The sequence below is a fragment of the Schistocerca piceifrons genome, chromosome 11, assembly GCF_021461385.2.
Source record: "Schistocerca piceifrons isolate TAMUIC-IGC-003096 chromosome 11, iqSchPice1.1, whole genome shotgun sequence".
NCBI lineage: Eukaryota > Metazoa > Arthropoda > Insecta > Orthoptera > Acrididae > Schistocerca > Schistocerca piceifrons.
Window position 1 is genome coordinate 111,980,274 of NC_060148.1, and position 17,295 is coordinate 111,997,568.

Sequence of the window (17,295 nt, forward strand, 5' to 3'; positions counted from 1 at the left end):
TGCACGTGCTGGATCCGGTCCACCATCGTGGTATCCGTTTGGCCACTGGTGCCTTCCCTACTAGCCCTGTTGATAGTCTCCTGGTTGAAGCTGGGATCCCCCCCCTTTCTGTTCGGCGGTCCCAGCTTCTGGTGTCTTATGCCCTTACTATCCGTTCTTCTCCCGCTCATCCTTCCTATTCTATCCTATTCCCAGACCATGGACGTCGCCCGCCTGACTCCCGCCCTCGGGCGGGTTTACCGGTTGGGCTGCGCCTTGCGTCTCTTAACCGTGATTTTCGGCTTCCTTCTTTGTCCTGTCTTCCTCGCTCCCTCCCCTCCACCCCTCCTTGGTTAGTTCCTCGGCCTCGAATTCGGATGGATCTCCGCCGCGGTCCGAAAGATTCCATCCCCCCGGTGGTGTTCCGTTCCTTTTTCCGCCAAATTTTAAGGGAGTTTCGGGATGCTGTTGTTTTTTACACTGATGGCTCTAAATCTGCTGATCATGTTGGGTATGCCTTCACGTCCTTTGTTGGAACGGAAAATCATCTACTGCCACCCTCATGTGGGGTGTTTACTGCGGAATTGATGGCAATTTCCCGGGCCCTTACCTTTATTAAACAATCCCAACACAACCGCGTTTTGTTATGTACGGACTCGATGAGTGGCCTTCTTGCTATTGACCGGTGTTTTTCGCGTCATCCCTTGGTCTCTGCCATCCATGACCATCTCGCTGATCTTCACCGTGCTGCTTGTTCCATTGACTTCCTATGGGTCCCGGGCCATGTGGGTATCCCGGGTAATGAGCTCGCTGATCGTTTGGCTGGGGGAGCAGTTACTTACCCCCCGTTTTCTGTAACCCCTCCTGCAGCGAATTTACGGCTTCACATCAAATCCCACTTTGCACAGTCATGGGCCAATTCTTGGGAGGCTACTCCACTGTCTAATAAACTTCGTGCCATTAAGGTGAATCCAGGCCCATGGCGTTCTTCCTTTCGCCTCTCCCGCAAGGAAGCGACCACACTGTGTCGTCTCCGCATTGGCCATACCAGGCTGACCCATGGTTTCCTTTTGCGTGATGAGCCACCCCCGCTATGTGGTTGTGGAGCCTTCCAGTCAGTGGCCCACATTTTGGTTGAATGCCCCCTTCTTTTGGCTCTGCGTGCTAAGTACAGACTCCCCCACACTTTACCTTTGATGTTGGCTGACGATTCCCGGATGGTCTCTCTGGTTCTAGGTTTCCTTCGGGAGAGTGGTTTTTATTCTCAGTTTTAAAGTTTTTAATCTCCCTCTGGTGTTGGGGCAGGGCGGTGAGTGTTTGGGTGTCTCCCACTGTAGGCAGTGTTCAGAGATTCCCGATTCACCTCCCTGACCGGAATCCTCTTTTCTTTCCCTTTTACTCTGTTTTTACCCCTTCTTTTTAAGGCTTGGTTAGTTTTTCCTATTCCCATACGTACTTTCTGCATTATAGCAGTTGTACCTTTTAAGTCACAGGTGGTCTTGCCTATGCTGCTTCAGCATAGTGTTGGGTTTGTTCTCTTGCCAACTTCCCTCATTTGTTTTTACTATTGACAACGTGACTGCCCTTTTACGTTTCCCCTTTTTCCGTTTTATTGTTCTGACTTTTCTGAGATGTCCCGTTAGCAGAATGGAGTCTATTTGAAACAAGGGACTGATGACCTTGCTGTTTGGTCCCTTTAACCTCAAACAACCAACCAACCAACCAACCAGTGTCTGACTCTCTCCTAACCTACAGCCCCTTCCTGGTCGCCATGACCAACTAGATTCTCACCCACAATTCTCCATTGAACGCACTGCTTACAAACAAATCTACAGCACATCAAAGGGCATTTGTATGGCACCATGTTCTGCCTGTTCATTCATATGCCACTTGGAGGATTCCTTTCTAACCATCCAGAATCACAAACCCTTCACCAGATCAAGATTCGTTGATCACATTTTTATGATCTTATTGGTTTGTTAATTGAACCTGATTTGATTAGGTCCATCAGGCCCTCTATTAAATTGGACCACAGTTTCACAAATACTGTACCCTTTTTGTGTCATATTTTCCCGAAACTAAGTTTTAAAATGACAAATAGTATTACAATGATTTGGGTGTCTCAATTAGCAGTGTCAGTGAATAATACTATGAACTAAAAGTTAATACTGGCAGTACTTCTACTACTGCAGTTGATACCATTAGTGGTGCCAGTAGTGGTGGTGATGAAAGAATTTGGAGTGCAAGGTAGATATTTTCTGATACAGTGTGTTATGGGGAAAGGAAATGTAAGGAGAATCCACCAGCTAAGAATATTGGGAAACAATGTGGTTGCAAGGAATATACTAAGGGTCACACTGAGGCCTCCACAGCCTAAGATTTCCTTTAGAGCATTATCCCAGAAACAGATCTCCAATGCCTTGTCTTGTCAGTCACAAATACAGAAATGTCCAATTCCACCCATCTACTTTGATCCATGATGTCACAAATATGGCAGAAGCAACCATACACTAAGACTCCAATATGGCGCCTATGATGTCATTATGTAAACATGACCACTAACACGAAAATACAATTAAAAACACACACACACACACACACACACACACACACACACACACTCTCCCAGTGCACTGCTGTGCACTTATTATTTTCCATTTCCCAGTTTCTCTCCATCCCTTCCCATCCCACAGTACAGCTTCCCAAAACTGCCGTTAGCAACCCATACTGTCTCTGCCACATCCTTGCATGCTGTCACAGAGAACACATTATCTTCCCCCCACCCCTCCTCCCATCTTTACATTGCTATCCCTCTCTCCCTGCCCCGTGCCGCCTCACACCTCACAACCCACCCTAACAGACAGTTGCTCATGCCAAAAGCAGATGGACATGTCTCAGTTCTTGGAAACAGTGGCTGTGTGTGTGTGTGTGTGTGTGTGTGTGTGTGTGTGTGTTTCCTATTTCAGAAGAAGGGCTTTGTCCAGAATCTCAATTTTTAATACTCTTTCATTGTACATGTCTGTGAGTCAGTATAGAAAGTAAACGTGCCAAATTTCATGTTGATGGGAAAGTGAACTGGGAAAAACACAACAACCAAAACTGGAAGAAAAGCCCTCAAGATTGTTGTACCTTACGTGTAAACTGAGAGTAGTGTTTGGTTGTAACACGCTCTGTATGTCATATTTTGGTTCCTTTGTCAGATACATGTTTATTCTGCTGATATCAGTGACATAAAAAAAATCTGTGGAATATGCTAGGCAGAACATATAGTGGTGCCTGTATTTGTTTACCAGGCTTAGAATACTAATAGTTTTTGATATCTCTATGACTCTGCTGTTGGCATCAGGAAGAATGGTAAGGAATGTGTTGCCAGGACGGTTTACAAACAAGATACTGTAAGTAATGCAAACATCCACATCCCAAGGCATGGGCTAGCAAGAACAGGAAACTCTCACAAAGTGAATGACCTCAAAAGTTTTATTTATTATTCCCTCCCTGCTTCATCCACATCATTTTAAAATTTCAAAAAAAAAACTGTGTGATTGCCTAATAGAAAATCCATGTTACAATTAGTTGTATGGTGTGGGTATTGTTGATTTCAATATTAAAGATTCTGGTTGTACCCACTGATTTCACTACATTATTGTTTTCTTATATGATGAAGCGCATTTCGTATAAAATAATTACCGATAAGTAAATAAAGATTATGGGAGTAGGAAATATGATTCAAAGTAGCAGCATCGGAAAATGAAGTGCAAGATGCTAATAAATTTTCAAATTTCTGGTCACTGATCATTCATATAACTTTTAGATCACTACCACTGAAATGCACATTACTGACTGTCACTAAGAAGGCCACTCTGAAAAGGATGAGTCATTTATTCTTTGGAAGTGTCATAGACTTAAAATATGTGATATTAATGTTTTGTAATATATCTAAAATTGTCTTCTTAAAAGAACTCCTGGCAGATTTTTTAAATGTATGAGCAAGTGAACCAACAGGTAATTCAAAAATTTGTGTGACTGTATGAAATTAAGCAGTGTTATGTTATGGCTCAATTTTGGTGAATATAATATAGATTGGCTTTATGCACTTGCCCGTGCTAGACTACCCTCCACAAACCTCTATCCCTGATGACTGTCAACTCCTACATCCATTTGAACTTGCTTCTTGTCTTCATGCCATAGTATCCCTCTACACTTTTTACCCTCACATATCCCTCCATTACCAAATTGACTATCCCTAGAAGCCTCAGAATTTGTGCTATTAACAGGTCCCTTGATTTGTGAAATTGGTCCCTATGTTCCTCCCTCATTTGTTTCGTCTACCCATCAAATCTTCAGGATTCTTCTGTAGCACATTTCAGATGCTTCCATTCTCATCTTGTCTGAATTGCCTGTCATTTATGTTTGACTTCCATACAGGGCTGCACTGCAAATATCTTCAGAAAAGACTTCCTAACACTTAAATTTATATTAGATGTGAACAGTCCTCTTTTTAGGCACATGTCCATTGATATTGCTAGTCTTCACTTTATTTATTTGTTACTTTGGCCATTGTCAGTTACTTTGATGCCCAAATAGCAAAAGTTGTCTACTACTTTTACTGTCTCATTTTCTAGTCGAAACTCAACATTGCCTGATTTATTTCAGCAAGATTCCATTGCTTTTATTGATGTATGTCACACAATCTCCTTTAGTGGTGATACCCAATTTTACTGTTCCGAGTTTTACCTCCCACACATCCCTTCATTGACAGTTTCAAGATGCCTGTTTTGTTTGATAGAATTACATTGTCATTGATAAACACACAGTTTGCTTTACTTTCTTCCAGATTTCCTTTGTGTCTTTGTCATACAGGGTGCATATCAGATGTAGGCAACAAGCCTGTCTCATTTCCTACTCAATGCTTCCCTTTCATGTCTTTAAAGTCTTACAACTGGTGCCTGGTTTCTGTGAAAGTTGCAAACAAACAAACTTTTTCTTCCTGTCTATTTATTCTGCTGCTGCCCAAATTCCAAAGAGTGCAGTCAACTCCACATTCTCAAAAGCATTTCAGTAAATCTGCAAAAGCTGTAAACACAATTTTGTTTTCATTTAACTCATCTTCTAAGGTAAGCCATAGTATCAGTATTGCCTTGTGTTACATGTTTCTTGTACCCAAAGTAATCTTATGTAAGGTTAACCCTCTAAAAGCTTTTCCATTCTTACAAGCATGTCATATTAATCTGATAATATTCACACCTGTTAGCACCTGCCTTTCTTCAAATTTGAATTATTACATTCTGGTCGATGTATGACTGTACGTCAACTATCTCATATCTTGCACAAAAGTGGAATAATTTTGTCATGGATGGCCTTCCCATGTATCCCAATAATTCTGAGTGAATGTCATCAATTGCAATGGCCTTGTTACTACTGTTACTTTCAGTGCTGTATCAAATTTTGGTCATATTATGATATTTCCAGTCTTGTCTACAATTACTTCCTTTCCCCTTTCTTGCGCAAGTTTGTTCCCCTTTGCCTTACAACCATTCTTGTTTAGCCATATTTCATGTTCTGTCAATATAATTCCAGTTATGTCTGTTTTCCCTTTTGTCTACTTAAATAGCTACATGTTTGTATTTTCTCTTCTCATCAATTAAATTCAGTATATCTCATGAGTTGTGAAGGTATTCCTACTAGTCCTTACTTTTTACCTATGTTTCCTCCTGCCTTCACTGTTTCATCTCAAAGCTGCCTATTCATCACCCAGTGTATACTTACCCTCTATTTATCACTTGTTGCCTAATGCTCATTTTCAAACCATCAATGAGTTTTGGTTCATGCAAGTTTATCCAAATCCCATGTACTTAAATTCTACTTTTACCATTTCTTCAACGTTACTCTGCAGTTAATAAAAACAACTCTAGCCAGAGTCCACAGCTAGCACTGGAAATGTTTTGTAGTTTACAATCCTGTTTCGAAATCTTTGTTTTTGACATTACATAATCTGTTTGAAACCTTTTGGTTTCTCCAGGTTATTCCACATACACAAGCTTCTTTCATGATACTTGAAAAAAGTGTTTGCAGTGACTAATTCATGCAATGTGCAAAATTCTACCAGGCGGCTTCCCCCTTTGTCATTTGTGCCATTGGATGTTCTCTTAACTATTTTACATCCTGTTCCTACTATTGAATTTCATTACCTTCTAGAATTGGCTGTCGTCTTCCTTAGCTATTGAATAATTACTCATCAAACTTGTTGCTATTCCATTCTTCTGCTGGTCTGGTTGCCATACATATATCTACCACTGTTGTATTTTCTTCATGCCTATTTCAGCTATGGTAATTCAGTGACATTGCTGTTGACAATAGCTTACTCATGTGCCTATTTTCTTGCTCATTACTAGGGCTCTCCCTGCATGACCCCTATTTGATTTTTTGTTGATAATCCTGTACTGGCCTGACCAGAAGTCCTGTCCTTTCTGCCACTGCACTTCAGTTCATACTACAACTGAATACAACCTATCCATTTTTCCTATTTAAAGTCTCTAACCTTCCTAGGTGTTGTTGTCTTCAGTCCAGAGGCTGGTTTCGTGCAACTCTCCATACTACCCTATCCTGTGCAAGTTTCATCATCTCAAAGTATGTACTGCAGTGTACGTCCTTCTGAATCTGCTTAGTGTATTCATCTATTGGTCTCCCTGTTTGACTTTTACCCTCCACACTGCCCTCCTATACTAAATTGGGGATCCATTGATGCCTCAGAACATGTCCTACCAACCGATCCATTCTTCTAGTCAAGTTGTGCCATAAATTCATCATCTCTCCAATTCTATTCAGTACCTCCTCATTAGTTACATGATCTACCCATCTAGTCTTCAGCAGCACCACATTTCAAGAGCTTCTATTCTCCTGCGCGCGTGCACGCACAGACGCACACGCACAGACGCACACGCACAGACGCACACGCACAGACGCACGCGCACGCACACAGACACACACACATGCGTGTACGTGCAGAGTGCTGAGACCTCTGACACTACGATCATGTGAATGTGCGAGTGTGCTTGCAAGGGTGCACGTGTCTACTGCTGACAAAGGCCTTAATGGCCGAAAGCCTTAATTGTGTGAATCTTTTTATTGTGCCTATTGCGACTCAGCATCTCTGCTATATGGTGGGTAGCAAGTTTCCTTCTCTGGTATTGTTACATTCCATCCTGGATTTTCCATTGTTTGATGTTTGCTTCTATTCTCTTCTTGTTTAAACTGTTTGTCGTCTGTGTCATCCACTTCCATACAAGACTGCACTCCATACAAATACTTTCAGAAAAGACTTCCTGACACTTAAATCTATACTTGATGTTAACAAATTTGTCTTCTCAAGAAAAGCATTACTTGCCATTGCCACCCTACATTTTATATCCTGTCTACTTTGACCATCATCAGTTATTTTGCTTCCCAAATAGGAAAACTCATGCACTACTTTGTGTCTCATTTCCTAATCTTAATTCCTCAGCATCACTGATTTAATTCGACTTCATTCCATTATTCTTATTTTGATTTTGTTGATGTTCGTCTTATATTCTCCCTTCAATACACTGTTCCTTCTGTTCAACTGTTCTTCCAGGTACTTCACTGTCTCTGACAGAATTACAATGTCATCGGCGAACCTCAAAGTTTTTATTTCTTCTCCATGGATTTCAATTTCTGCTTCAAATTTTTCTTTTGTTTTCTGAACTGCTTGCTCAGTATACAGATTCAATACCATCAGGGATAGGCTACAACTCTGTCTCACTCCCTTCCCAACCGCTCTTACCCTTTCATGCCCTTCGACTCTTATAACTGCCATCTGGTTACTGTACAAATTGTAAATAGCCTTTTGTTCCCTGTGTTTGACCTCTGCAACCTTCAGAATTTGATATATTGTATTCAAGTCAACATTGTCAAAAGATTTATCTAAGTCTACAAATGCTAGAAATATGGGTTTCCCTTTCCTTAATCTGTGTTCTAAGACAGGTTATAGGGTCAGTATTGCCTCATGTTTTCAAACATTTCTATGGAATTCAAACTGATTTTTCCCAAGGTCAGTTTCTACCGGTTTTTCCATTCATCTGTAATGTATTCGTGTTAGTATTTTGCAGCCATGACTTACCAAACTGATAGTTTGGTAATTTTCACGTCTGTCAACACCTTCTTTCTTTGGGCTTGGAATTATTATATTCTTCCTGAAGTCTGAGGGTATTTCACCTATCGCTTACATCCTACTCACCACATGGTAGAGTTCTTTCAGGTCTGGCTCTTCGAAGGCTATCAGTAGTTCTAATGGAATGTTCTATACTTGCAGGGCCTTGTTTCGACTCGGGTCTTCCAATGGCTTTGTCGATCTTGTCACACAGTATCATTTCTCCCATTTCATCTTTATCTATATCCTGCTCTATTTCCATATATTGCCCTCCAGTACATCGCCCTTCTATAGACACTCTATATAATCCTTCCACATTTCTGCTTTCTCCTCTTTGCTTAGAACTGGTTTTCCGTCTGAGCTCTTGATATTCATCCAAGTGCTTCTCTTTTCTCTAAAGGTCTCTTTAATTTTCTTGTAGGCAGTATCTATCTTACCCCAATTGATACATACTTACCCTACTAAGGTATGTAATACTCCACACGCAGACATATAGAATGCCTGTCCTGCTATTTCTGATAACATCCGACTTAGTAGCCTCTACCTGTAGATCTGAATGGGGGATTATTTTACCTCCAGAATATTTTGCCTAAGATAATTTTGTACAGTAGAGCTGCATGCTCTTGAGAAGAAAATAAAAGAAACGTAGCTGCAGTTTCCCTTTGCTTTCATCCACTTGCAGTATTGGCACAGGAAGTTGGTTAATGCTACAAGGCCAGGTCAGTTGATCGTACAGACCATTGCTCCTGCAACTGATGAAAAGGCTTTTGCCTCTCTTGAGGAACCATGTGTTATCTTGATTTCTCCTCAGATAATACTTATTTGTGTTTGCACATAACTGTTTTCAGTATCGTTGACATGCCAGCAACACTACCTTGACAGTGTCCATGGTTCATTTGGGGTGGGGGCTGTGCACTATTGTTTAAAGTGCTGTCTTGGAGCAGAAGAAATAGTCTTAGCATGTATATTTGTAGAATTACTTCGTTATCTGTATGAACACAAATAACAATTCTGTGAGAGTGCGTTGGTACACATACAAACCCACAGATGAAAACTGTTGCTATGTCTCAGATTTGAGGCTGTAACTCCTGGTTTCAGGATCAGTTACTTTAACAATTATCCTAACCAAGCATGCCTCCAGGGCTGCCAAGGGGATGTCACTTGTGTGTCCTCATAGATTTTCATTGTAGGTTCAAGATTTTACGGTCAGCGACTAGCCAATAATTTTGTAAAGCAGTATGACAAAGTTCTCCATAGAAGTAGAAACAAGAAATGCATTTGGTAGTGGGGTGATCTGTGAGTGCGGGTAAGTATAAAAAATTTATTATACAGTTGTCTGTAGATGAGTGCATAGGATAACAATATAATAATCATAAAATTGGTGGTTCAGATAACATTGATTGCTACCAGTTCTTTTAGTTTTATTTACATTCCACATGTAAAACAAATGGTAATTTTAATTCATGCTGAACCATACTTTATTAAAAAGTTACTTTTAATTATAAGTTACATAAAATGCAAGTATTGTTGAAAAATTACAATTTGGTACAAAAATGGAGAGCATCAAATTGAAAATAAAGAAATCTCGCAGAGATGTATCAAAATTTTTGTTTTAATATGTCGAATGTTACATAAAATGCAAGTATTGTTGAAAAATTACAATTTGGTACAAAAATGGAGAGCATCAAATTGAAAATAAAGAAATCTCGCAGAGATGTATCAAAATTTTTGTTTTAATATGTCGAATGTTACATAAAATGCAAGTATTGTTGAAAAATTACAATTTGGTACAAAAATGGAGAGCATCAAATTGAAAATAAGGAAATCTCGCAGAGATGTATCAAAATTTTTGTTTTAATATGTCGAATGTTAAAAAACGTAATTTTTACTAAACCATTACAATTCAGTATTTGTTAAATTTGCGAGTTGTAAGTAGACACGGAAGTTTTCAAAAATTAGTAGTTCTGACTAGAAGATTCGAACCAGCAGCTTTTTCATTAAGGCACTTTTGTGCTATAGTCTCAATTACCAGCAATTGTGTTAATAATTAGGAAATATTATTTAGTTGACAGCACTCAGAAATCTTCTGATCATCAAAGTCAAATTTTTGTAGTTGTCTGGTAACTGCATAGTGCTAGTTTAGGAAATTGATGTTCCAGCACTGAACTCCAAATACTATAAATCTGAAGGAAATTGAAGAGGATGATTTGCAGGGTACCATTTTCAGTCAAATTCTTATTATTGCAGGGATGTGTCTATAATGGTTAAGGTGACAGCCCATAAAATGCAAGAAATCCAGGTTTTACGTCTGTTGTTTCATAGACAATTCTCTAATATTAGGCAGTCATTAGATCAAATTGTGAATGTTTCTGATCAGCATAATTTATCTGGTATTCAAAATTGTATTGGCTGACTGCATTGCAGCAGAATTGTGAGTGAATAGAGCAACTGATTTTAATTAATCAATGACTGTAGGATCCATTTTTATTCTTGCAGAGGAACTGTTTTCTTTCCAAAATCGTATAGGAGAACAAAATTATCTGCTGTTCAGGCCTTTAGCTCCAAACATGTTTCCTGTGCCTCTTCTTACAAACTGAAATGACCTGTGCATTTTTCTGTTCCCATAAAAAACCACTGTTCCATAAAGTAACACTTCAATTGCCAGAGGTTGTTCTGCAAGATCCACTTGTTTTATTTAATCTGATGGCTGCCACTTCAGGTCTAGTGGTTTACTGTGTAGAAAAAGTTTGGTTTTTCCTTCTCACTCCTGTCCCCACCTTAGTCAATTATGTATCTGTCATTTTACTATCCATGCTGCAGCCAAAAATGTGAAATGCATTTTTATGTTTTTTAGTGGAGAAACTTTTTAAGGCAAAGCATTGTAATTATGACTTTTCTGTTACTGTCATCCATTTTGCTACCACGTGCATCATTGTCAACTTGCCTTTGTAGAGTTGTCTTTGATCCCTTTTCTAACATTTTTGTTCAGAAGTTCTGGGGTTTTCGTTTTTTGTTCCATGTTTTGCAAGATATGATCTTGCTTATAAATTAATGGAAGACTTCTTATATAGGTTGTCTTGGTGGTTCTCATGTTCAACTTCTGATTGGCTATGGGGATTCAGGGGATTTAGCTTCATTTGAATTTGCTGTTCAGATCTCTGCTGTCATGTAACTATGTAATGTTGTTAACATTTGCAGGTCCTCACCGTATTCCACAACGTTCCCCATACTGGGTGTATTGGCTGTTGCATCATGTTTGATCACCTTACAAGTTTTGTTAGGCAGAAGTATGTTCCTATCTTTCAGAATTTGTTTTTAACAGTAGCAATCTGTGATGCTTCAGTAGTTCCGTGCTCATGTTCCAATCTCTGTATTTAGAGAATTTATTATTTTGGGCATGTTAATTGCTAACAAAATAAATATTTTCCTAATGTGTGTGTCTTCTAAACAGTTAAACAGACTAATGTTTTGGAAAGCATGTTTTGTAGATTTTCACAGGAATTTTTGTTCTCACAGCTATGCTAATGTCACAGGATGTGATTTTGAGATGAATGAGTTCAGATTGTCCTCTGGAAATTTAGATCTACGTTTTCCATGGATTCTCTAAATTTCTTCAAAGAAATGGACAGCTCCTGATAAAATGACATGGCTCGTGTTGTCTATATTTGCTCGGCCTCATGTCATGTTGTACTTCATTGATGTAATTTTCCTCCATCTTTCTTCCCATCTAAAAGCATGCATCTTCAGTTATGTAGCTGAGAAGTATATATATCCTGTCACTACAGTATGATAGAGAAATTCGATTGTATACAATATTTACCAGACTATATCTTAAGCATTAATCTACTGTGATGGATGGATGTTGGAACTCAAATGTTCTTTTTTTTCCACATCACATTTGACACTTTAAAATTATTTTTTCCTCACATTTGATACTTATCTTTATGCAGATTTCAAATTTCAGTAACATGCAATGAGATAAATGCAGATTTATTTCATTGTACAGTACTGATATTTCATGATAATAAAGCTATTACTGCCTGCATTCTGTGGTGCATCTTTCTAATGGGTCCTCTGTATGAAATAACAGATTTTGTAGCTAATCATTTCTAGTTTTCCTTCCAGTATTGTGTGTATAATGCCACTGTTAGTTAATGAAACTCTGGATCTTGTCTTGAATGCTTACATACTTTTCTAAGAGTACGAGGATTGCTTCTTGAATGGGTGTGAGGCTACAAATTCAAGTGTTTTGGGTTCAGTCCCAAGCATCATCTGTCACTTTTTCTATGTGGGAAATGACAGTTTCCATCCCAGTGTGAAGCTCTAGGTCTTCATGTAACTTACTATGTCAGTGAGTTCAGAAGTTGGAGGAAGCCAGTGGCATACCACATCCTGTAAGACAATGCCTAATAGAGCACTAAGATGTTAATAACTACTTCTACTTATACATCCATACTCCGCAATCCACCTGATGGTGTGTGGCGGAGGCTACTTTGAGTACCTCTATCAGTTCTCCCTTCTATTCCAGTCTCGTATTGTTTGTGGAAAGAAAGATTGTCGGTATGCCTCTGTGTGGGCGCTAATCTCTCTAATATTATCCTCACGGTCTCTTCACGAGATATACATAGGAGGAAGCAACTTACTGCTTGACTCCTCGTGAAGATATGTTCTCGAAACATCAACAAAAGCCCATACTGTGCTACTGAGCATCTCTCTTGCAGAGTCTTCCACTGAAGTTTATCTATCATCTCTGTAATGCTTGTGCTATCACTAAATGATTCTTTAATGAAACGTGCTGCTCCCTGTTGGATCATCTCTCTCTTCTATCAACCCTGTCTGGTACGGATCCCACGCCGGTGAGCAGTATTCAAGCAGTGGGCGAAAAAGTGTGTTGTAACCTACTTACTTTGTTTTCAGACTGCATTTCCTTAGCATTCTTCCAATGAATCTGTCTGCCATCTGCTTTACTGACGATCAATTTTATCTGGTCATTCCATTTTAAATAACTCCTAATGCCTACTCCCAGATAATTTATGGAATTAACTGCTTCCAGTTGCTGACCTGCTATATTGTAGCTAAATGATAAAGGATCTTCTATGTATTCACAGCACATTTCACTTGTCTACATTGAGATTCAATTGCCATTCCCTGCACCATGCATCAATTCGTTGCAGATCCTCCTGCATTTCAGTAAAATTTTCCATTGTTACAACCTCTCGATATACTACAGCATCATCTGCAAAAAGCCTCAGTGATCTTCCCATGTTATCCACAAAGTTATTTATGTATATTGTCAATAGCAATGGTCCTACAACACTCCCCTCTGGCACACCTGAAATCGCTCTTACTTTGGAAGACTTCTCTCCATTGAGAATGACGTGATGCGTTATGTTATCTAGGAACTCTTCAATCCAATCACACAACTACCTCCAAGTTGTTGAAAGCTTCACTTTTACATTGGCTTTGCATTAGTTTTTGTGACATTTGAGATGTATTTTCCTGTGTACCAAAATTAGGTGACCCACACATAGACCTGCATTTACCTGCTTATTGTCTTTACGGGTGGTTTTATAATCTAAAAATTGGTTCTGCATATAACCTGCTACTTGTTTAGTTCCTTCTTGATCATAGTGCCCTCATGGGCTTTGCAGAGGTACCCTATCATCTTCCACTGAATAACACAGGTCAGAAAATAGGGAGCTGAGGTCATCATAAAATCAAAAAATATTCTTATAGGCGCCTTCACTGTGGCACAGGCAGAGCAGAGAGAGAGAGAGAGAGAGAGAGAGAGAGAGAGAGAGAGAGAGAGAGAGAGAGAGAGAAGTTCCAACTTAGTGTCAAACCCAAGTGATCATAAATAGTGATTGACACAGGATTATAAACATTGTTCTCTGTAAAGAAAAGAATTATAGCTTGTGAGTGGAGTTCTACGAAATGGACATGAAATTTTGTGGTGAAACAAAATTGCTTCATAGGTAGGGATTTAGTGATCAGCCAACCAAACTCAAAGGAACATAATTTAGTTGCAGATGATAATCTATCAGTACACAAAAAAATAGAGTATCGTACATAAACTAGAAATATAGAAAAATTAGGTAATAGTGAAAAGACATAAATTGTTACGAGATCTTGAAACATGTAGCTGAATAAAAGTACTCACTGATGATGGCAGAAAAATGCTGAATCATTTTTGTGCATTTATAAACAAAAAGTTTCCATAACAGGTGGATCATAAATTCCAGTAAATGTACTATACATTACTCAGACTCACCATTGGAATACCACATCTCAGATGGAACTTCGGCGAACACAAGATGTTGACATGCGTCTTATGCCCTGTACTTTTATACTCAAAACATTATTTTGTTTTTCTAATCTTGTTACACAAATAACTCAGAGTTGCTAGCATCATTTGTTGGAAAGATGATGTAGGGATATGCATCAACTTCACCACAGTGGTATGTGTCACCACATTTCTTCATAGTGGTGTGTATCACTACACAAGGCTGCTGTGTGTCTGAGTCTAACTGTTCTGACACTGAATTTCACAGTGAAGAGCAACCCCTCACTGCTTGGTTGGATGCTGCAGTGAGGCATTCTTCAGGCCCAAGTAAGCGAGTTGCATTGGTTTGGGTGTCCAATCAACAGTACTCTGCACATCATGCAGCCAGTACCCTTCCTTTCCTTTTGACTGAGGACAAACCAGCAATGTCAAGAACACTGGAAAGCTTATGAGTCTGTGGCATCTTGACTGGAACCAGGGGCTTCTGTCATTCCTTAGTCCTTGCCATGGAGACCTGATAAGTGTAGGTACTTTAGATGGACATAAGTTACCTTGGAATAGCTTTTATGTGCCCTCATTAATAACATAGTTCCTCAAGTCAACAACTCCTGTGGACAGGTTTATTAGCTAAACTTCACAAACAGTGCTCCACGTACTGCACTAGTTTATGGTAGAAAGTAGATACTTCTATCATGTCTCTGGACCGGTTTGTTGGCAGCCAATGGGAGGATATTACATCGTAGACAATGCACAGCTGTTAACCATCTCAGTCCTGCCATTAACATACAAACTAATCATTTTGTGGATGGCCTTTACTTCACAGCATGCTTTTGATACATGTGGACAATTCTGTAAATGTAATATAATCATATATATGTGTGTATACAGAAAACAAATGCAACTTTGATTTTGAAATTTTATTAATTTTATCTGATATACAATCCTGGTTTTGGTGAGTGGTATTGTCTGCATAGTTGTATCTTCATGTTCTTCTGCTGCTTACAAGAGGTTCTTGTATTGGGGTGTAGAGCAGTGTTTCACTGCCTCTCTTCAAATACTATTAACAGCTTTCTCTCAGAGATAGATCTATGTTGTGACAGACTTGATATATAGCCTTCTCTGAGATTTAGGTTAGCCTCAAAACTGACACTTTTCCCTTATTTCCTGTTTTTGTCCACATTCCTGCTGGATACAAATCAATATCAGAAAGGAGAGTGCAAAAATAATTGATGAGAACCCAGTGTTACATTAAGTGTTACATGTTTTGTTTGTTTGGCCACTGCAAACAGGGTTTTTCCCTGAACATTCACTTTGATCCCACTCTAACATCTGATATGTCAAGGTAGTTCTTAGATTAAACACTGTGTTTGTCTCTCCATTGAATTAAAAATATGTCATTGGCTACATAAATCGGCTTTTCAGCCATCATAACTTCCCATTTCAGCCTGCAACAGGTGTTACCAATATACGCTTAGGGATTGGAGAGGGGATGGCCATGAAAAAGTTGTACCAGCTTATCTTGGATGGTCATATTTTCCTCCAGGGTTGCAGATGCATAACTTCATTTCCTGTCTGAGGTGTTTTTTAACTTTATAAATAAAACGAACTTTTCAAAGAACTTACGTGGCTTCCATGTGCAAAATAGTAGTGAGAAGCATTTTAACTAGCTTGCTGCATCAGTGTTTCCACATTCACACTGGGCAAAACCAAAGTACCATCTTCAAACTTGTAGCTGTCAAGACATGTACTTGATGCAGTCATCGACATGGGGCCATGACTCACCCCATACTACTGTCAACAGTAGTTTCCTTGTTGTGGTGGTTTGTGACATTATTCCATGGTGTCAAAAGACCCCTATGTCATAATTATAATGTCATATGAACCAAATTACATTTCATGTAATTGAAAGTTCTGCTGTCAGCCGATAGTAATGGATACATTCAAATGCTCAAATGATATTTGGAGTTTCTCATAAATGGCCAGTTCTGTTTTCTTGCAGATTCTATTTATAATATATTGATTGAAATAGGCTGAATGGGGGCAGGAAGGACCGGAACCATCCAAAAATAAAATTAAATTCGAAAATAAAAATCAAGAAATGCTATTGTGATGCGTCAAGTGATTCGATGTGAATTCCATTTGAACAAGTCAGAGTTCTGACTTCCAATAAATATTAGTAATATCAGGTCCAATATCTAAAAAGGAAACAAAAAGTGAATATTTGCATTACACAGTAAAAATAAGTTAACTAGCAGGGTAGAGGAATAGAATTTAAAGCTAATCAAATACTGTAACAGAAAGCTTAGGTTACATAAAACTTTTGTTTTGTAAAATTTTATGTTTCAGTTTATAATCTGAACCAGTATTTTACATGTAATAAGAGAGCTTGCAGTTGATCTTTGACTTATGAATAGAGTGGAGAGCTCAATAGAATTGCATTACAAGCTTGAAGCCATTGACCACATCACACTTCACCAAGCATTTTGCAGGCAATTGACCAGTTTTTCCTACTCCTGCACACGTCAAATGCGAAAGGTTCTCTATTTGGCTTCATTCATACAGCACACAGTTCAGTTTAGTAATGTTACTGGAGTTTCTCAAGTCATGCAATTGCAAATATAATAATAATAATAATAATAATAATAATAATAATAATTCATGTTGGCACCTACATAAACACTGTGAATAATCAACATCTTCCATTCATTAGCAAATACAGTGCATTTCTGTGCAGATAAATTTATTCAATTCCTCACAATAATGAATAAATGTTGCAGTAAAACAGTAGAAATTCTAAGATTTGTCACATAGTATGATTTGCTTAATTATACCCAGAAATGTCTGCCTGCTTACGCAAACCCTGACA

At 38.8% G+C, this 17,295-nt stretch overlaps 1 protein-coding gene across 7 annotated transcripts in view; it reads left to right on the forward strand.

Annotated features, from left to right (window-relative positions):
• The window catches only part of LOC124720084 (zinc finger protein 724-like), a 107,359-nt gene that overhangs the window by 9,987 nt on the left and 80,077 nt on the right, over positions 1-17,295 (forward strand). Inside the window, exon 1 of one of the 7 annotated variants that reach the window (XM_047245363.1) lies at positions 9,336-9,452. The exons of the other annotated variants lie outside the window; for them this stretch is intronic. The gene's annotated coding sequence lies outside the window, so the exon portion shown is untranslated. Of the gene's footprint in view, positions 1-9,335; positions 9,453-17,295 lie in introns of those variants that run through there. 7 annotated transcript variants of the gene reach the window in all.